This window comes from Balaenoptera acutorostrata, chromosome 6 (assembly GCF_949987535.1).
Source record: "Balaenoptera acutorostrata chromosome 6, mBalAcu1.1, whole genome shotgun sequence".
Taxonomy (NCBI): domain Eukaryota; kingdom Metazoa; phylum Chordata; class Mammalia; order Artiodactyla; family Balaenopteridae; genus Balaenoptera; species Balaenoptera acutorostrata.
This window is the reverse complement of record NC_080069.1, coordinates 2,831,767-2,848,641: the sequence shown is the minus strand read 5'-3', so window position 1 is coordinate 2,848,641 and position 16,875 is coordinate 2,831,767. Positions and strand designations below refer to the sequence as shown.

Sequence of the window (16,875 nt, the reverse complement as noted above, 5' to 3'; positions counted from 1 at the left end):
GAGTTTGTTTTTGTGTATGGTGTTAGGAAGTGTTCTAAATTCATTCTTTTACATGTAGCTGTACAGTATTCCCAGAACCACTTATTGAAGGGCTGTGTTTTCTCCATTGTATATTCTTTCCTCCTTTATCAAAGATAAGGTGACCATATGTGTGTGGGTTTATCTCTGGGCTTTCTATCCTGTTCCATTGATCTATATTTCTGTTTTTGTGCCAGTACCATACTGTCTTGATTACTGTAGCTTTGTAGTATAGTCTGAAGTCAGGGAGCCTGATTCTTCCAGGTACATTTTTTGTTCTCAAGATTGCTTTGGCTATTTGGGGTCTTTTGTGTTTCCATACAAATTGTGAAATTTTTTCTTCTAGTTCTGTGAAAAATGCCATTGGTAGTTTGATAGGGATTGCACTGAATCTGTAGATTGCTTTGGGTAGTATAGTCATTCTCACAATGTTGATTCTTCCAATACAAGAACATGGTATATATATCTCCATCTGTTTGTATCATCTTTAATTTTTTTCATCAGTGTCTTATAGTTTTCTGCATACAGGTCTTTTGTCTCCTTAGGTAGGTTTATTCCTAGGTATTTTATTCTTTTTGTAGCAAAGGTAAATGGGAGTGTTTCCTTAATTTCTCTTTCAGATTTTTCATCATTAGTGTATGGGGATGCAAGAGATTTCTGTGCATTAATTTTGTATCCTGCTACTTTAATTCATTGATCAGCCCTAGCAGTTTTCTGGTAGCATCTTTAGGATTCTCTATGTATAGTATCATGTCATCTGCAAACAGTGCCAGCTTTACTTTTACTTTTCCGATTTGGATTCCTTTTATTTCTTTTTCTTCTCTGATTGCTGTGGCTAAAACTTCCAAAACTATGTTGAATAATAGTGGTGAGAGTGGGCAACCTTGTCTTGTTCCTGATCTTAGAGGAAATGGCTTCAATTTTTCACCATTGAGAACAATGTCAGCTGTGGGTTTGTCATATGTGGCCTTTACTATGTTGAGGTAAGTTCCCTCTGTGCCTACTTTCTGCAGGGTTTTTATCATAAATGGGTATTGAATTTTATCAAAAGCTTTTTCTGCATCTATTGAGGTTATCATATGGTTTTTATCCTTCAGTTTGTTAATATGGTGTATCACATTGATGGATTTGCATATATTGAAGATTCCTTGCATTCCTGGGATAAACCCCACTTGATCATTGTGTATGACACTTTTAATATGCTGTTGGATTCTGTTTGCTACTATTTTGTTGAGGATTTTGCATCTATATTCATCAGTGATATTGGCCTGTAGTTTTCCTTTTTTGTGACATCATTGTCTGGTTTTGGTATCAGGGTGATGGTGGCCTCATAGAATGAGTTTGGGAGTATTCTTCCCTCTGCTATATTTTTGAAGAGTTTGAGAAGGATAAATGTTCGCTCTTCTCTAGATGTTTGATAGAATTCACCTGTGAAGCCATCTGGTTCTGGGCTTTTGTTTGTTGGAAGATTTTTAATCACAGTTTCAATTTCATTACTTGTGATTGGTCTGTTTATATTTTCCATTTCTTCCTGCTTCAGTCTTGGGAGGTTGTGCTTTTCTAAGAATTTGTCCATTTCTTCCAGTTTGTCCATTTTATTGGCACATAGTTGCTTGTAGTAATCTCTCATAATCCTTTGTATTTCTGCATTCTCAGTTGTTACTTCACATTTTTCATTTCTAATTCTGTTGATTTGAGTCTTTTCCCTTTTTTTCTTGATGAGTCTGGCTAATGGTTTATCAACTTTATCTTCTCAAAGAACCAGCTGTTTGTTTCATTGATCTTTGCTATTGTTTCCTTCATTTCTTTTTCATTTTTTTGTGATCTGATCTTTATGATTTTTTTCCTTCTGCTAACTTTGGGGTTTTTTTTATTCTTCTTTCTCTAATTGCTTTAGGTGTAAGGTTAGGTTGTGTATTTGAGATTTTTCTTGTTTTCTTGTTTCTTTTTCTTGTTTCTTATTGTACTGCTATAAACTTCTCTCTTGGAACTGCTTTTGCTGCATCCCATAGGTTTTGGGTCATCATGTTTTCATTGTCATTTGTTTCTAGGTATTTTTTGATTTCCTCTTTGATTTCTTCAGTGATTTCTTGGTTATTTAGTAGTATATTGTTTAGCCTCCATGTGTTAGTATTTTTTTTACAGTTTTTCCCTTGTAATTGATATCTAGTCTCATAGCGTTGTGGTTGGAAAAGACACGTGATACAATTTCAATTTTCTTAAATTTACCAAAGCTTGATTTGTGACCCAAGATATGATCTATCCTGGAGAATGTTCCATGAGCACTTGAGAAGAAAGTGTATTCTGTTGTTTTTGGATGGAATGTCCTGTAAATATCAATTAAGTCCATCTTTTTTAAAGTGTCATTTATTTATTTTCATTTTGGATGATCTGTCCATTGGTGAAAGTGGAGTGTTAAATCCCCTACTATTATTGTGTTACTGTTGATTTCCCCTTTTATGGCTGTTAACATTTGCCTTATGTATTGAGGTACTCATATGTCAGATGCATAAATATTTACAATTGTTATATCTTCTTCTTGGATTGATCCCTTGATCATTATGTAGTGTCCTTCTTTGTCTCTTGTAGTAGTCTTTATTTTAAAGTCCATTTGTCTGATGTGAGAATTGCTACCCCAACTTTCTTTTGATTTCCATTTGCATGGAATATCTTTTTCCATCCCCTCACTGTTAGTCTGTATGTGTCCCTGGGTCTGAAGTGATTCTCTTGTAGACAGCATATGTATGGGTTTGTTTTTGTATCCATTCAGCCAGTCTATGTCTTTTGGTTGGAGCATTTAATCCATTTACATTTAAGGTAATTATCTATATATATGTTCCTATTACCATTTTCTTAATTGTTTTGGGTTTGTTATTGTAGGTCTTTTCCTTCTCTTGTGTTTCCTGCCTAGAGAAGTTCCTTTTGCGTTTGTTGTAAAGCTGGTTTGGTGGTGCTGAATTCTCTTAGCTTTTGCTTGTTTGTAAAGATTTTAATTTCTCTGTCAAATCTGAATGAGATCCTTGCTGGATAGAGTAATCTTGGTTGTAGGTTTTTCCCTTTCATCACTTTAAATATATCCTGCCACTCCCTTCTGGCTTGCAGAGTTGCTGCTGAAAGATCAGCTTTTAACCTTATGGGAGTTCCCTTGTATGTTATTTGCTGCTTTTAATATTTTTTCTTTGTATTTAATTTTTGATAGTTTGATTAATATGTGTCTTGGCGTGTTTCTCCTTTGATTTATCCTGTATGGGACTCTCTATGCTTCCTGGACTTGATTGACTATTTCCTTTCCCATATTAGGGAAGTTTTCAACTGTAATCTCTTCAAATATTTTCTCAGTCCCTTTCTTTTTCTCTTCTTCTTCTGGGACCCCTATAATTCGAATGTTGGTGCGTTTAATGTTGTCCCAGAGATCTCTGAGACTGTCTTCAATTCTTTTCATTCTTTTTTCTTTATTCTGCTCTGTGGTAGTTATTTCCACCATTTTATCTTCCAGGTCACTTATCGGTTCTTCTGCCTCAGTTATTCTGCTATTGATTCCTTTTAGAGAATTTTTCATTTCATTTATTGTGTTGTTCATCTTTGTTTGTTTGCTCTTTAGTTCTTCTAGGTCCTTGTTAAACGTTACTTGTATGTTCTCCATTCTATTTCCAAGATTTTGGATTCTCTTTGCTGTCATTATTCTGAATTCTTTTTCAGGTAGACTGCCTATTTCCTCTTCATTTGTTTGGTCTGGTGGGTTTTTACTTTGCTCCTTCATCTGCTGTGTATTTCTCTGTCTTCTCATTTGCTTAACTTACTGTGTTTGGGGGGTCTCCTTTTCGCAGACTGCAGTTTCGTAGTTCCCTTTGTTTTTGGTTTCTGCCCCCAGTGGGTAAGATTGGTTCAGTGGGTTGCGTAGGCTTCCTGGTAGAGGGCACTGGTGCCTGCGTTCTGGTGGATGAGGCTGGATCTTGTCTTTTTGGTGGGCAGGACCGCATCCGGTGGTGTGTTTTGGGGTGTCTGTGAACTTATTATGATTTTAGGCAGCCTCTCTGCTAATGGGTGGCGTTGTGTTCCTGTCTTGCTAGTTGTTTGGCATGGGGTGTCCAGCACTGGAGCTTGCTGGTTGTTGAGTGGAGCTGCGTCTTAGCATTGAGACGGAGATCTCTGGGAGAGCTCTCCCTGATTGATAATACCTGGAGCCAAGAGGTCTCTGGTGGTATAGGAGTATCCATAGACCTCAACCATCATGCCGATCTTTCCACTTGGATTCCACTCCAGGGGCACAAAGCGAATGAACCGGGCTCCCACAGAGTGCAGTAACTTGTGGTGGCATTCATGTTTCCTGCAAAGGTTCATCTCAGTAATGGCTCCACCATGTAAAGATTCCCTCAAGATAGTCAGTCTTGGTCAGACAGGCTGGGACCTTCTTGATTACATTTTGAAGGCTTTGACAGGGCTGACAATCTTCCAGTTTCATGATTCTCTCCTATAGATCCCCTGTCTAAGCCTCCCTGGAATTTGATACACTCTGAGCTATTCATCCAAGCCCGTCCCCAGTTCAGTCGCATGGTGAGACTCCTGTCTCAGGCTCTACCCAGCTCAGGGCTCAGTGTTTTGCTCTATTCTTCCTGGAAATAAATTGTGATCTTCCTCCTCAGTCAGAGCTCCTCCTTCTCATATGAGCTCTTGTGGTTACCCAGCCCAGAAAGCCTTAAATTTAAGACCTGACTAGATAATGTTTTATCTTTGCATATGAAGCTAGACCTACCAGATTAAGATCTAGAAATGCAGCAGGCTGCTGCAATTTCCATCCAAGCTCCCTGCAGCTAATGGTTAGTTTAAACTGTACATTTAGCATAAGGCCAGAGTAGGCTTTCAGGAGTGTGGCTTAAAACTAAAAGCTCTCCTCTTAGAATATAAAAAGATGGAGTGCACAGACACTGAGTTGTTTTCCTCTTGCATTTGAATATTACATGTTTTCAAGAGGTCTGGATTTTAGAGAATGTGTTTCCTCCTATTTAAGGTTTTAGGTCTTCCTCTTCCCCAGTCACAAAAGATGACTCATGTGTCAGGATAGTTTGATCCCATACATAAAGCTACACAAAAATATGGCCTTTTCATAACTTCACAAAGGGAAAACACTCAGTGTAAGTGGACTGCCAACCACCTGCACTAATTTGTTATCCTCCCATTTGTCTCATTGCTGCCTGCTTTCTGGAAAGAACAAACCACAATACCCAGCCCTGAATATGTCTGTCCCCATCACCCAGCATGGCACTCAATTTACTGTGAATGAATGACAGGGTATATTTCTGAAAAACCTCAGTGGAAGAGCACTTTAGTAATAGTCCCTTTCTGCTTGCCATGTTATACACGGCTATGAATAAAGGTTTAAGGAATTTTCTTTTTTTTTTTCTACCAGAAAAGAGGTCCACAAGTATAATTTTATAACCATATTTAGGATAGAAGGTCTGTTTAATTATCATCATTTTAAAAATTAATTTAGGAATTCCCTGGCGGTCCAGAGGATAGGACTCGCTCGGCGCGTTCACTTGCTACGGCACCAGTTCAGTGCCTGGTCAGGGAGCTAAGATCTCACAAGCCATGTGGTGAGGCCTGAACAAAAAATTATTTTAGTGTTGGCATTTCTTTTTTTTTTTCAAATGGAAATATTGTTGAAACCAAGCAGGGGCCTGTGGGGTCTTCCCTGGGGACAGACCCCTCCTTCCCCCCCATGTCCCCTGCCTAAGCGTTTTAGAAACGCTTTAGCCTCTTAGGCCTTCTCCAGGTTCCAAAGAGCAAGTTTAATCAGAGAATTGAGAAAATACATAAACAAGAAAATAGTCAAACAAGATGGAATAATAAAAGTGTAGCCATAAAACAAAGCCAAGGACCTTTAATTACTCCTCAAGGGCAATAGGTACTATTCTGAGCCATGTCCTTTGAGCTGTTTTGCAGATACTGAAACCCCCACCACGTGGAAGAAGTTACCTGCATGCTGACCACCAGCACATAGACCCCAGACTGCTTGGAGCCAGAAAACTGGTAATTGAGTTTCCTGGAATATCACCCTGTCAGCTCACCATCAACCAATCAGAGAACTGTACACAAGCTGATCATGCACTCTGTGACCCTCTCCTTCCCCAGCCTTTCAAAACCCTTCCATGAAAGTCATCAGGGAATTCGGGTGTTTTGAGCGTGAGCTGCCCATTCTCCTTGCTTGGTGCCTTGTAATGAACACTGCACTTTCCTTCCTCACAAGCTGCTGTCAGTAGATTGGCTTTACTGAGCGAGGGAGAGTGGACCCAAGTTTGGTTCAGTAACATTGTTTACAGAATTTCTTGATTACTAAAACAAACTTATTCTTTAAAAAAAAAAAAAAAAAAAATATATATATATATATATATACACACACACACATATTTATTTATTTAGCTGCACTGGATCTTAGTTGTGGCACACGGGATCTTCATTGCCCTGTGCAGGATCTTTAGTTGCAACACGTGGGATCTTTTAGTTGACGCATGTGAACTCTTAGTTGCAGCATGTGAACTCTTAGTTGTGGCATGTGGGATCTAGTTCCCTGACCAGGGATCAAACTGGGGCCCCTTCATTGGGAGGGTGGAGTCTTAGCCACTGGGCCACCAGGGAAGTCCCAAAACAAACTTTTTCTTTTTAAAATGGACACATTGAGTAAGAAATTAATAGGTAAATGGAAGACAAATCCATAAATAGACACAGGTATAAATAGTAAATGTAATGTATGATAAAGTTTACATTTCAAATCAGTGGAAAAGGAAATCACATTTAACAAATGATTCTGGCATAACTAGCTTTCCTCCAAAAGAAAACCAAGTTATTCTCCCTATGTTACTTATATATAAAAATAAATTTCAAGTGCATTAAATTCATTAGACAATTAAAACCCAAGAACATTGAGATTATTTAGATAATTCTGGGGTGAAGGAACATTCGCTTGGCAAGATGAGGAACCTAAGTGACAAAGAAAAAGACCGATAGATTTGACCACAAACAAACTGACATATTTCTGTATGGTCAAAGATGCCATAAAACATATCAGCAACTCTAGCCAGGGCCACAGGGAGCAAAAGCACCACCCAGCAGACCCCTGCTTGACTTCCTGGCCTCAGAAGTGGGAGAAATAATACATCGTGTTGTTTTAGGCCACTAAGTTTTAGGGTGGTTTGTTACACAGAAATATATAACCAAAGCACAGGAGTACCTGTTAAAGTGAAAAAAGAAAAAAAAAAAAAGTATGCTTTTTGACCCAGCAAACTCTCTTTTCAGAATCTATCCTTCAGAAATAATAATACCAGTGGAGACCATCTCTATGTCTGTTGAGTGGGATCTAATGAAATAGATTTCGGTACATTTATCTCATGGAGTATTGATATAATTAACAAGAATTAATTGATCTCTGCAGAAATGTTCATAATTTACTGTTAAAAAAATTCAGGTGGCAAAATAATGTATATACTATAATCTCATTTTAAAAGATTAAAACTAATATATATTAATACAAGCTCATGTATTTTTTATGAGCTTAGAGAAAAATGTAGATTATATATGTGAAACTGTTAACAGTGGCTTCTTGGGGGAGCGAGCGCAGGGTGAGTTCTGGAAACAGACTGCATACGGACCTTACGTATGCAGGTTTGTGTTATTGGGTTTTTGCAAGGAACAGACTTTTTGTTGTTTGAAAAGAAAAATCCAATAAAATATTTAAATAAAAAGAATCAAAGGAACCTAAACACACTCTTGTTGTAAAAAGAAAAAAATATTACCGAAGTATATAAACTAGAAAGAGAAATAATCAGGTAATCCTTTTAACTCAGGTAATGAAACTGAGTCCCCCTAAAACCAAGTTCCCTTACTGAGTTTATGATTCATCTCTCCATCCAAAATTTTATCCCCTTTCTTGTCCCCTATGACCTCAATCCTATGCTCAGTGAACACTCATCAACCAGAATCAGATGACTAAAATTGTTGTTGTTGATAACATTGTTAAAGTACTAAAATTGCTATTATAGATATCATTAACATATAAATGCAGGTTGTTTCTCCAGGGCAAGATGAGCTCACAGACCCCCCCAGCCATGGAACACCTGGCCAGAGAATCATAATCTAGAGACATCCTAACTCCTGATTTTTGATTAAGAAATGTGACAAGACAATGATTAACCCCAGCTTCTCTGTTTTTCCCCTTTAAAACAAACAAACAAAAAACACACACACACACAACTCAAAGACCAAGGGGGAGTGGATCTGAGGATTGTCTCCCACCCCCTTGCTTGGATCCCTGCAATAAACCCTTACTTTGCTGCAAAGTCCTGCTGTCGCTGTCGGAGTTTGGCTTTCTACGCCTTGGGCACTGGCCCTTTGCTCTGTTACAGTAAAGAGTAAACTGCATTATTTACTCAACAGTATGTCAGGGGCAACTTTCTGTGTCAGTACAAATAGATCCCAATCACCCTTTTTAGTGTTTTCAGAATACTCCATTGTTTGGATATATTGGAATGTATTCAGTCAATTCCTTATTGTCAGACATTTACATTGTTTTTAGTTTTTCTGATTATAAACAATGATGGTTACCTTGTGTGTATATATATATATATATTTTTGCCCTCTTGTCTTAGAAGTGAACTTGCTGTCAAGGATATGCATATAGCTGTCATGCCTTCTGCAAAGACTATAGCAGTTTATGTTCCCACCAACAGTTTATGACAGGAGCCTAAAGAAGGATCTGACTAATCATTCTTCATGAAAGCAGCAAAAAAGAATTTACTTAGATTAGCAATTGGCAATGTTTTCATGTTGCTTTGCTGTACAAAGGGATGTGGGTAGAACTGGTGTTATTGTGCATTCAGACACCAAAATTCCTACTGACTGGGGGTGGGAGGGGTCACAGGAGGTTAGCCTAGGAGTCGGGAAATGAGGGAAACAAGTCTTTTGCTTGTAGATTGAAGAGAGGAGATATACCAAAGCAGAAGGCCCCAGCTTGCCAGGTTGGATGACTTGCAGTGCCATCTTCTGGCAAAGAAGCCAAAAACGTTCAATTTCTACACTAGCAATAAAGTACTTCTTATAAGCAGGACTAAACCAGACTGGCAGGAGAACCCAGAGAGGTTTTAGGTACTGGTGTGTTTGGGAGGGCATGAGGGGGAAGGAAGCAGATTTCTTTGAAGCCAAGGTCTGAATCATTTACATCTGAGGTCTCTGGCAGAATCTGTGGTGTCTCTGCCACGCTACACACAACACATACAAACAGGTACTACAACCTGGGGAGTAACTAAGGTGGTTCGACCACTGTCCTCCTTCAGCCTCGAGTTTGGATTCTCCAGTATCTCGGCTTTACTCTAGGGAAGGCAGTTTAGCTGAAGGACTACACCGCACATGATCCCTTATTACACAAAGTCTGTCTCTATCTTTCAAAGTCCTGCAATGAAGAAAGGTACTTAGACCACTAACCCTTTCAATATACCAGCGAGTAATGCATACACCCGTTAGATGTAAAGGGGTAGAACCACATTTTGTTTATTTGTTTTGTTTTTGTTTTAATTTTTTTCTCTTTAAACCAAGTTATACTAAAAACAAATTTCAAGACTTAAAAATACTTTCTTGCTATAATCATCCAGAATATACTAGGAATAGGCTTGCTTTTTAAAAACATTCTGTTTATTTATTTATTTATTGAGGTACAGTCAGTGTACGATATTACATAAGTTTCAGGTGTACAACACAGTGATTCAATATTTTTACAGGTTATACTTCATTTATAGTTATTACAAAATAATGGCTATATTTCCCTGTGCTGTACAATATATCCTTTATCATTTATTTTATACATAGTAGTTGTACCTCAATCCCATACCCCCATCGTGGCCCTCCCTCCTTTCCTCTCCCCACTGGTAACTACTAGTTTGCTTTCTGTATCTGTGAGTCTGTTTCCTTTTTGCTGTTTTTTGTTTGTTTTGTTTTTTAAAATATTTATTAGAGGGCTTCCCTGGTGGGCAGTGGTTGAGGATCCACCTGCCAATGCAGGGGACACGGGTTCAAGCCCTGGTCCGGGAAGATCCCACATGCCGCGGAGCAACTAAGCCCGCGCCCCACAACTACTGAGCCTGCGCTCTAGAGCCCATGAGCCACAACTACTGAGCCCGTGTGTCACAACTGCTGAGCCCATGTGTCACAACTGCTGAGGCCCACACACCGCAACGAGAGGGTCACCACGATGAGAAGACCGCACACTGCAATGAAGAGTAGCTCCTGTTCCCCGCAACTAGAGAAAGAAGACCCAACGCAGCCGAAAATAATAAATAAATTTATAAAGGAAGAAAAAAAATATTTGTTGGATTATAGCTGATTTTTTGTTACATTCACTAGTTTATATTATTTTTTAGATTCCACATATAAGTGATATCATACAGTATTTGACTTATTTCACTTGTCTTGCTTTTTAAAGCAAATTTAGTTTAAAAATATGGCATCCCTAAGAAATGGCCCTCAAGTTTAAAAAAAAAAATCCCTTTTTCTGTGCGGTATGTGCGGGACGAATTTATCACAGGCTTTACTCCATACCAGCTTCAGTAGGTTCTGGCTGCCGCCTGGCCTCGCTCCTGTGAGTGAGGGACGCTCCGGTCTCCCTTTCCTCCTCTCCCCTCCTCCCGCACCTAGAGAGCCTGCCCCCGCCCCCGCCCCCGCCCCCGCCCCCGCCTCGCCCCCGCCCCCGCCCCCGCCTCGCCCCCGCCTGCCCTTCCCGGCCACCCCCACTCCGCGCCGGCTTCGGCGCACTGACGTCACATGCCCGCGCCAGGGACGCCCCGCCCTCTACTCTGGCTCCGGGATTTGAGGCGCCGCCTGTGGAGTCCTGAGCCCGAACCCGGAGCGCATCTCCGCGTTGTCGGGTAGCCAGCGCCCGCGTGGCGAGGCTGGGGGACGAACCGGCAAGGAGCCACCAGCCCCAATGCGCCCGGCCTGCGAGGCCGCCGGCAGCCGCCTGTGAGAAGTTGGGGGGCGGCGCCCGGGGAACACCCCACGCCGCCGCCGCCGTTGTCAGGGGCTCGGAAACCGGTTTGCTTCGTCCGGCGGCGCGGACCCGTGTCCCGGGGCGTTGGCCGGGGCGGCGTGGGCTGCGGCCCGATGCCCTTTCCGGACCGCCGGGGGGTGCCTCGGGCTCGCTGAGCCCCGCGGGAAGGCGGCGACCCCCGGACGGTGCCCGCCCACGGCCTGGGTCCTGAGGTGAGCTGCGCTCGGGGCGGCGTGACGTGCGCGATGGTGGGGTCGCTCGGGAAACGGGAGAGCTTGCCTCGACTTCCGATGTAGAGGCTGCGGGGTCCTCCCTGCAGCGCGCGGAAAATAGGACCAGTAGCCGCACCTCGTCAAGATGGGAGTTCTCTAAGGAACCATGTGTCTTACTGAGCATCCTTTGGACATTATTTAAAAAGCGATAGGGATTATGGAATTAAAATAAGAATAGAAGCGTTGCTATGGGTAAGAAGTAGTTTACGTTGCTTATATCTTGTCTGCGATCTTTACGTACACCTTTTAACTGGAAAATGAGTCGCAGTTAACTGGCTGGCCCATAATCTTGTATTTCAGTTCCCATAGTTTGATTCAACAATTTCTTTATGGAAGGCATTGAAAGTTCTAGGACTTGTAGAGTTCATCACAACGCTTTTTTTTATGCAGGCCTGATTTTTGTTCTCTAATGTAAGATCCGCCCCCCAAGAAGCAGAAATTTTTGTATTGCCAGGGTACGTTATATCAGAAATAATTATGAAGGATTAAAAGTAATATCCAGTGTATGCTAATAATGGCCTTTTCTTATGATTCAGCAGTATTGCAGAGATGATGGAGGGAAGCCAGATATGGAGAGAAGTAGTTCTTTGTTTCTGCTTTAGATTTGTCTGAAATTAGAGCATCCGCAGATCTGTTTTAACGTTGCGCGCTTGTTTTTGGTGAGAGGTAAGGAGCCTATTTTGTGGGAAAACAGGTTTTTGCACGTTAAGAGTCACCTCTGGGAGTTTAGTAAAGGTTATGGAACTTGGCCACGGGAGTTCTTTTGAGGTCATTTTAATAATGCATTGACGTTGTACTCCAAATAAATTTTCCTCTGTCAAATCCCCTGGACTTGAATATATCCATTTCATGAATGTAAACTCTTTATTTACATGTTGGTACTTTCACTAGGGAAGCTGTTAATTGTTGTCTGAATAGTCTTACAGAGAGGAATAGACGTACAGAGAAGAACAACAAATATTTTGAAAAAACTATTAGGAATCCCGCTTTTGCTTTTCTGCTTTTTTGAATTATGAGAAATAAGACAGGGCCTTTCCTCATTAAGGAGTTAAACTGAGTCTCTCCCATAAACCAAAATGGTATTCATTATTTGGGGAGAACTATGTGTGTAGATCCTGGTTGCAGACAGTACCCTGAGGGCTTCCTGAAATCTGTTGACACTTCTTTACCAGTGTTTCCCTTCAGGACAACTTGCTTGTGCATCAAATAGCTGAAGCAGCTGAAGAGGCTTAATGTTCCAGATTGGTGGGGATACAGCTTTTCATTCATATACTCTGACATTTTTCTCATTCAGTGCACAAAATTTTATTATGTCAAACGTTTATTTGTGGCTTAAAGGTATTCTTAGTAAAAAGTGAGGAAAGATGTCTAACTTGACTAGAGGCTAAGATATTTTTGCTGGAGCGTAGTTGACATACTTGAAAACAGTGATGCCATATAGAAAAATTTGATGGACATTTATGTATTTTATCGTCTGAAATTTGTATTGATGTAAAGCGAAGAAAATGGATTTAATTTTTATTCCATATGGCTACCTAGTTGTCTAAAAACTATTTATTTCAAAATCCATCTTTTCCTTACTGATTTAAAATGTCACCATGGTCATCCACCAAATTAAAAAAAATTTTTTTTATATATTTCTGGACTTTCTGTGATTTACCTGTCTAGTTCATAATTATTACTGCTTTATAATGTGTCTTGATGTCAAGTAGAACAACTCTTCCTTCCTTGCTCTTTTTTTTTTCAGTATCTCTGGCTATTATTTCTTCTTTTTTTCACATTAACTTTAAAAATCAGTTTGTCTGATCACCCTCACCCCCAGAGTCTGTGTTTTTACTAGGGAAGCATTAAATTTAGAGATTAAGAATTAAAATCTTTCAAATATTGAAACTTCCTTTCCTTTTTTTCCTTCCTTCCTTCCAGGTATGTCTTTTTGTTTTTTCTTCATTTTTTTCTCTCTGTTCTTTTGTTGAATATATTCTGCTGGTTTATTTTCCAGATTACTAATCCTGCTGTATGCTGCCTGCTGTAAAACCCATGCAATGAGTTCTTAATTCCAGATATTTTATATTTTAGTTCTAGAAGTTTATTTAGTTTCTAAAAATAAATTTCAGTTCTTTGTTGAAATTCTCCATCTTTTAAAAAATCACTTTTGTCCATCGTTTCCTCTTATTTTCTTTTTTTTTTTTTTAATAGAATTTAATGATAATTGAGAATCATCCATTAATGACTCAAGGTCTGTAGGAATGTGGGAGGGATAGATGCAATCCTAGTTGAATAATTACCAACTTTCACGGTGGTGAGAGGGAATGGGAATAGAGTTTGTTTTTTGTTTTGTTTTGTTTTGTTTTAAGTACAGATTATTTTTTAGATTTATTTATTTATTTATCTATGGCTGTGTTGGGTCCCCGTTTCTGTGTGAGGGCTTTCTCTAGTTGCGGCGAGCGGGGGCCACTCTTCATCGCGTTGCGCGGGCCTCTCACTATCGCGGCCTCTCTTGTTGCGGAGCACAGGCTCCAGACGCGCAGGCTCAGTAGTTGTGGCTCACGGGCCTAGTTGCTCCGCGGCATGTGGGATCTTCCCAGACCAGGGCTCGAACCCGTGTCCCCTGCATTGGCAGGCAGATTCTCAACCATTGCGCCACCAGGGAAGCCCCCTCTTATTTTCTTGAACTTATTAATCAAGGTTACTTGAAGTCCCCTGCTGATAGCTCTGTATTTGAGTCGTTCGTGCGTCTGTTTCTATCGTTAGGACTAGTCTGTTTTAGTCTTGCCCTGTATCTGCACAACTTAGGAGTGGGCTGACTGACAGGAGAGGAATTTACGTGCACGTCTTTGGCCCCCTGTTCCTTCTCCTCCTCCCCAGGATCTTGGCGGCCCTAAACTCTGGCCTCTCTGTCCTCAGCCCATAGGCTGCTGCTTTCTACTCAAGCTCCATTCTGCTATGCCACAGTTGGGAAGATGTCTTCAGGGAAAAGGCTGGGGTAATGTGGGACTCACTAGGATGTCCCCACCTCTCAGTGAATTTCTTTCTGTTCTTTTATATGTTTTACTCAGGGTTCGTGATTGTTTTTGGAGGCAGGGTGGTCTGGTACAAGTGCACCATCATGGTCGGAACAGTCTGACCGTTCATTATGTCAGCTTTCATTCAGTCTCCCAGACGGTATTTCCATTCTCAGCTGTGATGGGTGTTCCTAATCTGGAGACATCTCTCGCCTGCTGCCAAGATGGGAGGGGCGGTCACCTGACTGGGAGAGGGGATGGAGGAGCTGTGTGTCAGACAGCTTCTTACAAAGTCTCCGCCAGTTACTGAGCTAGTCTGTAGTGGAAGTGACTTCCTCCCCACTCGTGGCTGAGGACACAGCTTTCTCTAGTTTCCTGAGTCAGTTGCTGCTTGCTCTTGTGGTTGTCAGCTTCCAGAATTTTACTGCCATTGCCGTCTCTCCTCTTCTGCCTTTCTGGTCCTTTCAAGCTGCGTTAGCTGGGTTTAGGGAAGAAGCAGGGGTAAATATGTACGTTCAGTCTGGTATCTTAAATTGTAAGTTGCAGTTTATTTTTTGGCTTTTTAAAGATTTAGGCTAAAGATTTGTGGCATCTTTTGATTTTTCTGAAGGAAAGGCTTTGGCCATCTCTCTGTCATTCCTACTCTTTGTGGCTAATAGTGCAATTTTAAATTGTTGAAGTTTCCTACTTTCTGACCTACTTTTTTTTTATTTTTTTTATTTTTTATTTTTTATTTTTTTAATTTTATTTATTTATTTATATTTATTTATGGCTGTGTTCGGTCTTCGTTTCTGTGCGAGGGCTTTCTCCAGTTGTGGCAAGTGGGGGCCACTCTTCATCGCAGTGCGCGGGCCTCTCACTATCGCGGCCTCTCTTGTTGCGGAGCACAGGCTCCAGACGCGCAGGCTCAGTAACTGTGGCTCACGGGCCCAGCTGCTCCGTGGCATGTGGGATCTTCCGGGACCAGGGCTCGAACCCATGTCCCCTGCATTGGCAGGCGGATTCTTAACCACTGCGCCACCAGGGAAGCCCCTCTGACCTACTTTTTAATTTTTTTCTCCTTGAGTCACAGACTTAGAATTCGTAGGGCCCTTAAGATAGTATTATATTTAAATCTTTAGTGTTTTTAGATGAAGAAACTAAGACCCAGGGAAGTCGGGTGGTTTGCTTTTGGTCACGTAGCTTTTCTCTTCTGAATCCATTGCTTTATTTGTTATATCACAAGACTCTTGGAAATCTTAAATATCAAAAAAATCTCTAATTTTATACTTTGAATATCTTCAGTATCACATATGTATTACAAGGATTAAATTGATGTAATTGTTAGAGACCTTAAGATACTGTCAAGTTGGTATGTGATTTCCCTCTGACTTTGGAAGCTGAAGCATAGAAAGGACAAATATTTATTTATAATTTGGGTTTATTACAGTAATGAAATTAGAACAGGATCCGTGTGCTTCTTCAGTTACATGTTATGACGATTTTGGATGTGTAAGCCTATATACATTTTGTTGTTACCTTTTATTTCCTTTGGTTTAAAAATCTCCTAGAGGGCTTCCCTGGTGGCGCAGTGGTTGAGAATCTGCCTGCTAATGCAGGGGACACGGGTTCAAGCCCTGGTGTGGGAAGATCCCACATGCCGCAGAGCAATTGGGCCCGTGAGCCACAACTACTGAGCCTGCGCGTCTGGAGCCTGTGCTCCGCAATAAGAGAGGCTGCGATAGTGAGAGGCCCGCGCACCGCGATGAAGAGTGGTCCCCGCTTGCCGCAACTAGAGAAAGCCCTCGCACGAAACGAAGACCCAACACAGACATACATACATAAATAAATAAATAAATAAATAAATAAATAAGATGGCTATTAATTAAAAAAAAAAAAATCTCCTAGAGTTGTTATTCAGCTGAGAAGTCTCCTGACTAGGAAGTAAGTACCCCAGTTAGACATGCTTTGAGACGCTGAAATTATCTATCTTGCTGTGTTTTCCCTTTCACTTCGTCTGGCGTCCAATACTAGTCAAGTGTAGACTGCAGAATAGGAGGGGTTGTTGGTTGCTGTGAAACTCACCTACCACGCCTTTCATTGTCCAGAAAGGTGTCTGCGCTGGACGTTGTTTGGTGGCAGTGAGAGCCGTCTTTCTTCGCTTCCGAGGCAGTAGATTCTCCTCCACTTTCCTGAGGTGGCAGAACACACTGTAGTCCTGTGGTGGGCAGCGGACTGCGGTGCTAGGACCCTCGGAGTCTCATCCTGTTAGTGCGGTCCCTCCAAAGGAATTGGCAACTCCATTTTGGGGGGAGGGCCACATGGACTAATTGTGTTTTTTTCTTGGCGGAAGTCACAGAGTAATGATGGTTGTGAAGTAGTCTCGTTGTACGGTTACTATTTAATGTAATTTGATTTATGAAATTTAGTTTTCTAAGATGAGTTTATATTTTTTCTAAACAGCGTAGTAATGTGATATCATGTCCTGGAGAAATCATTAAATTCTGGCTGGTGCCCAGAGAGCTATTATATTATGCCGGTTGACCAAACTTGGGCTTGAAAATATGTTTGG

General features: G+C 41.0%; 1 protein-coding gene across 10 annotated transcripts in view; it reads left to right on the top strand.

Annotated features, from left to right (window-relative positions):
- Nucleotides 1–10,848: 10,848 nt before the first annotated feature.
- NEK1 (NIMA related kinase 1) overlaps nucleotides 10,849–16,875 on the top strand; it is a 206,392-nt gene continuing 200,365 nt past the window's right edge. For all 10 annotated transcript variants that reach the window (XM_057548150.1, XM_057548156.1, XM_057548154.1 and 7 more), the window contains exon 1: nucleotides 10,849–11,262. The gene's annotated coding sequence lies outside the window, so the exon portion shown is untranslated. The remainder of the gene's footprint in view (nucleotides 11,263–16,875) is intronic.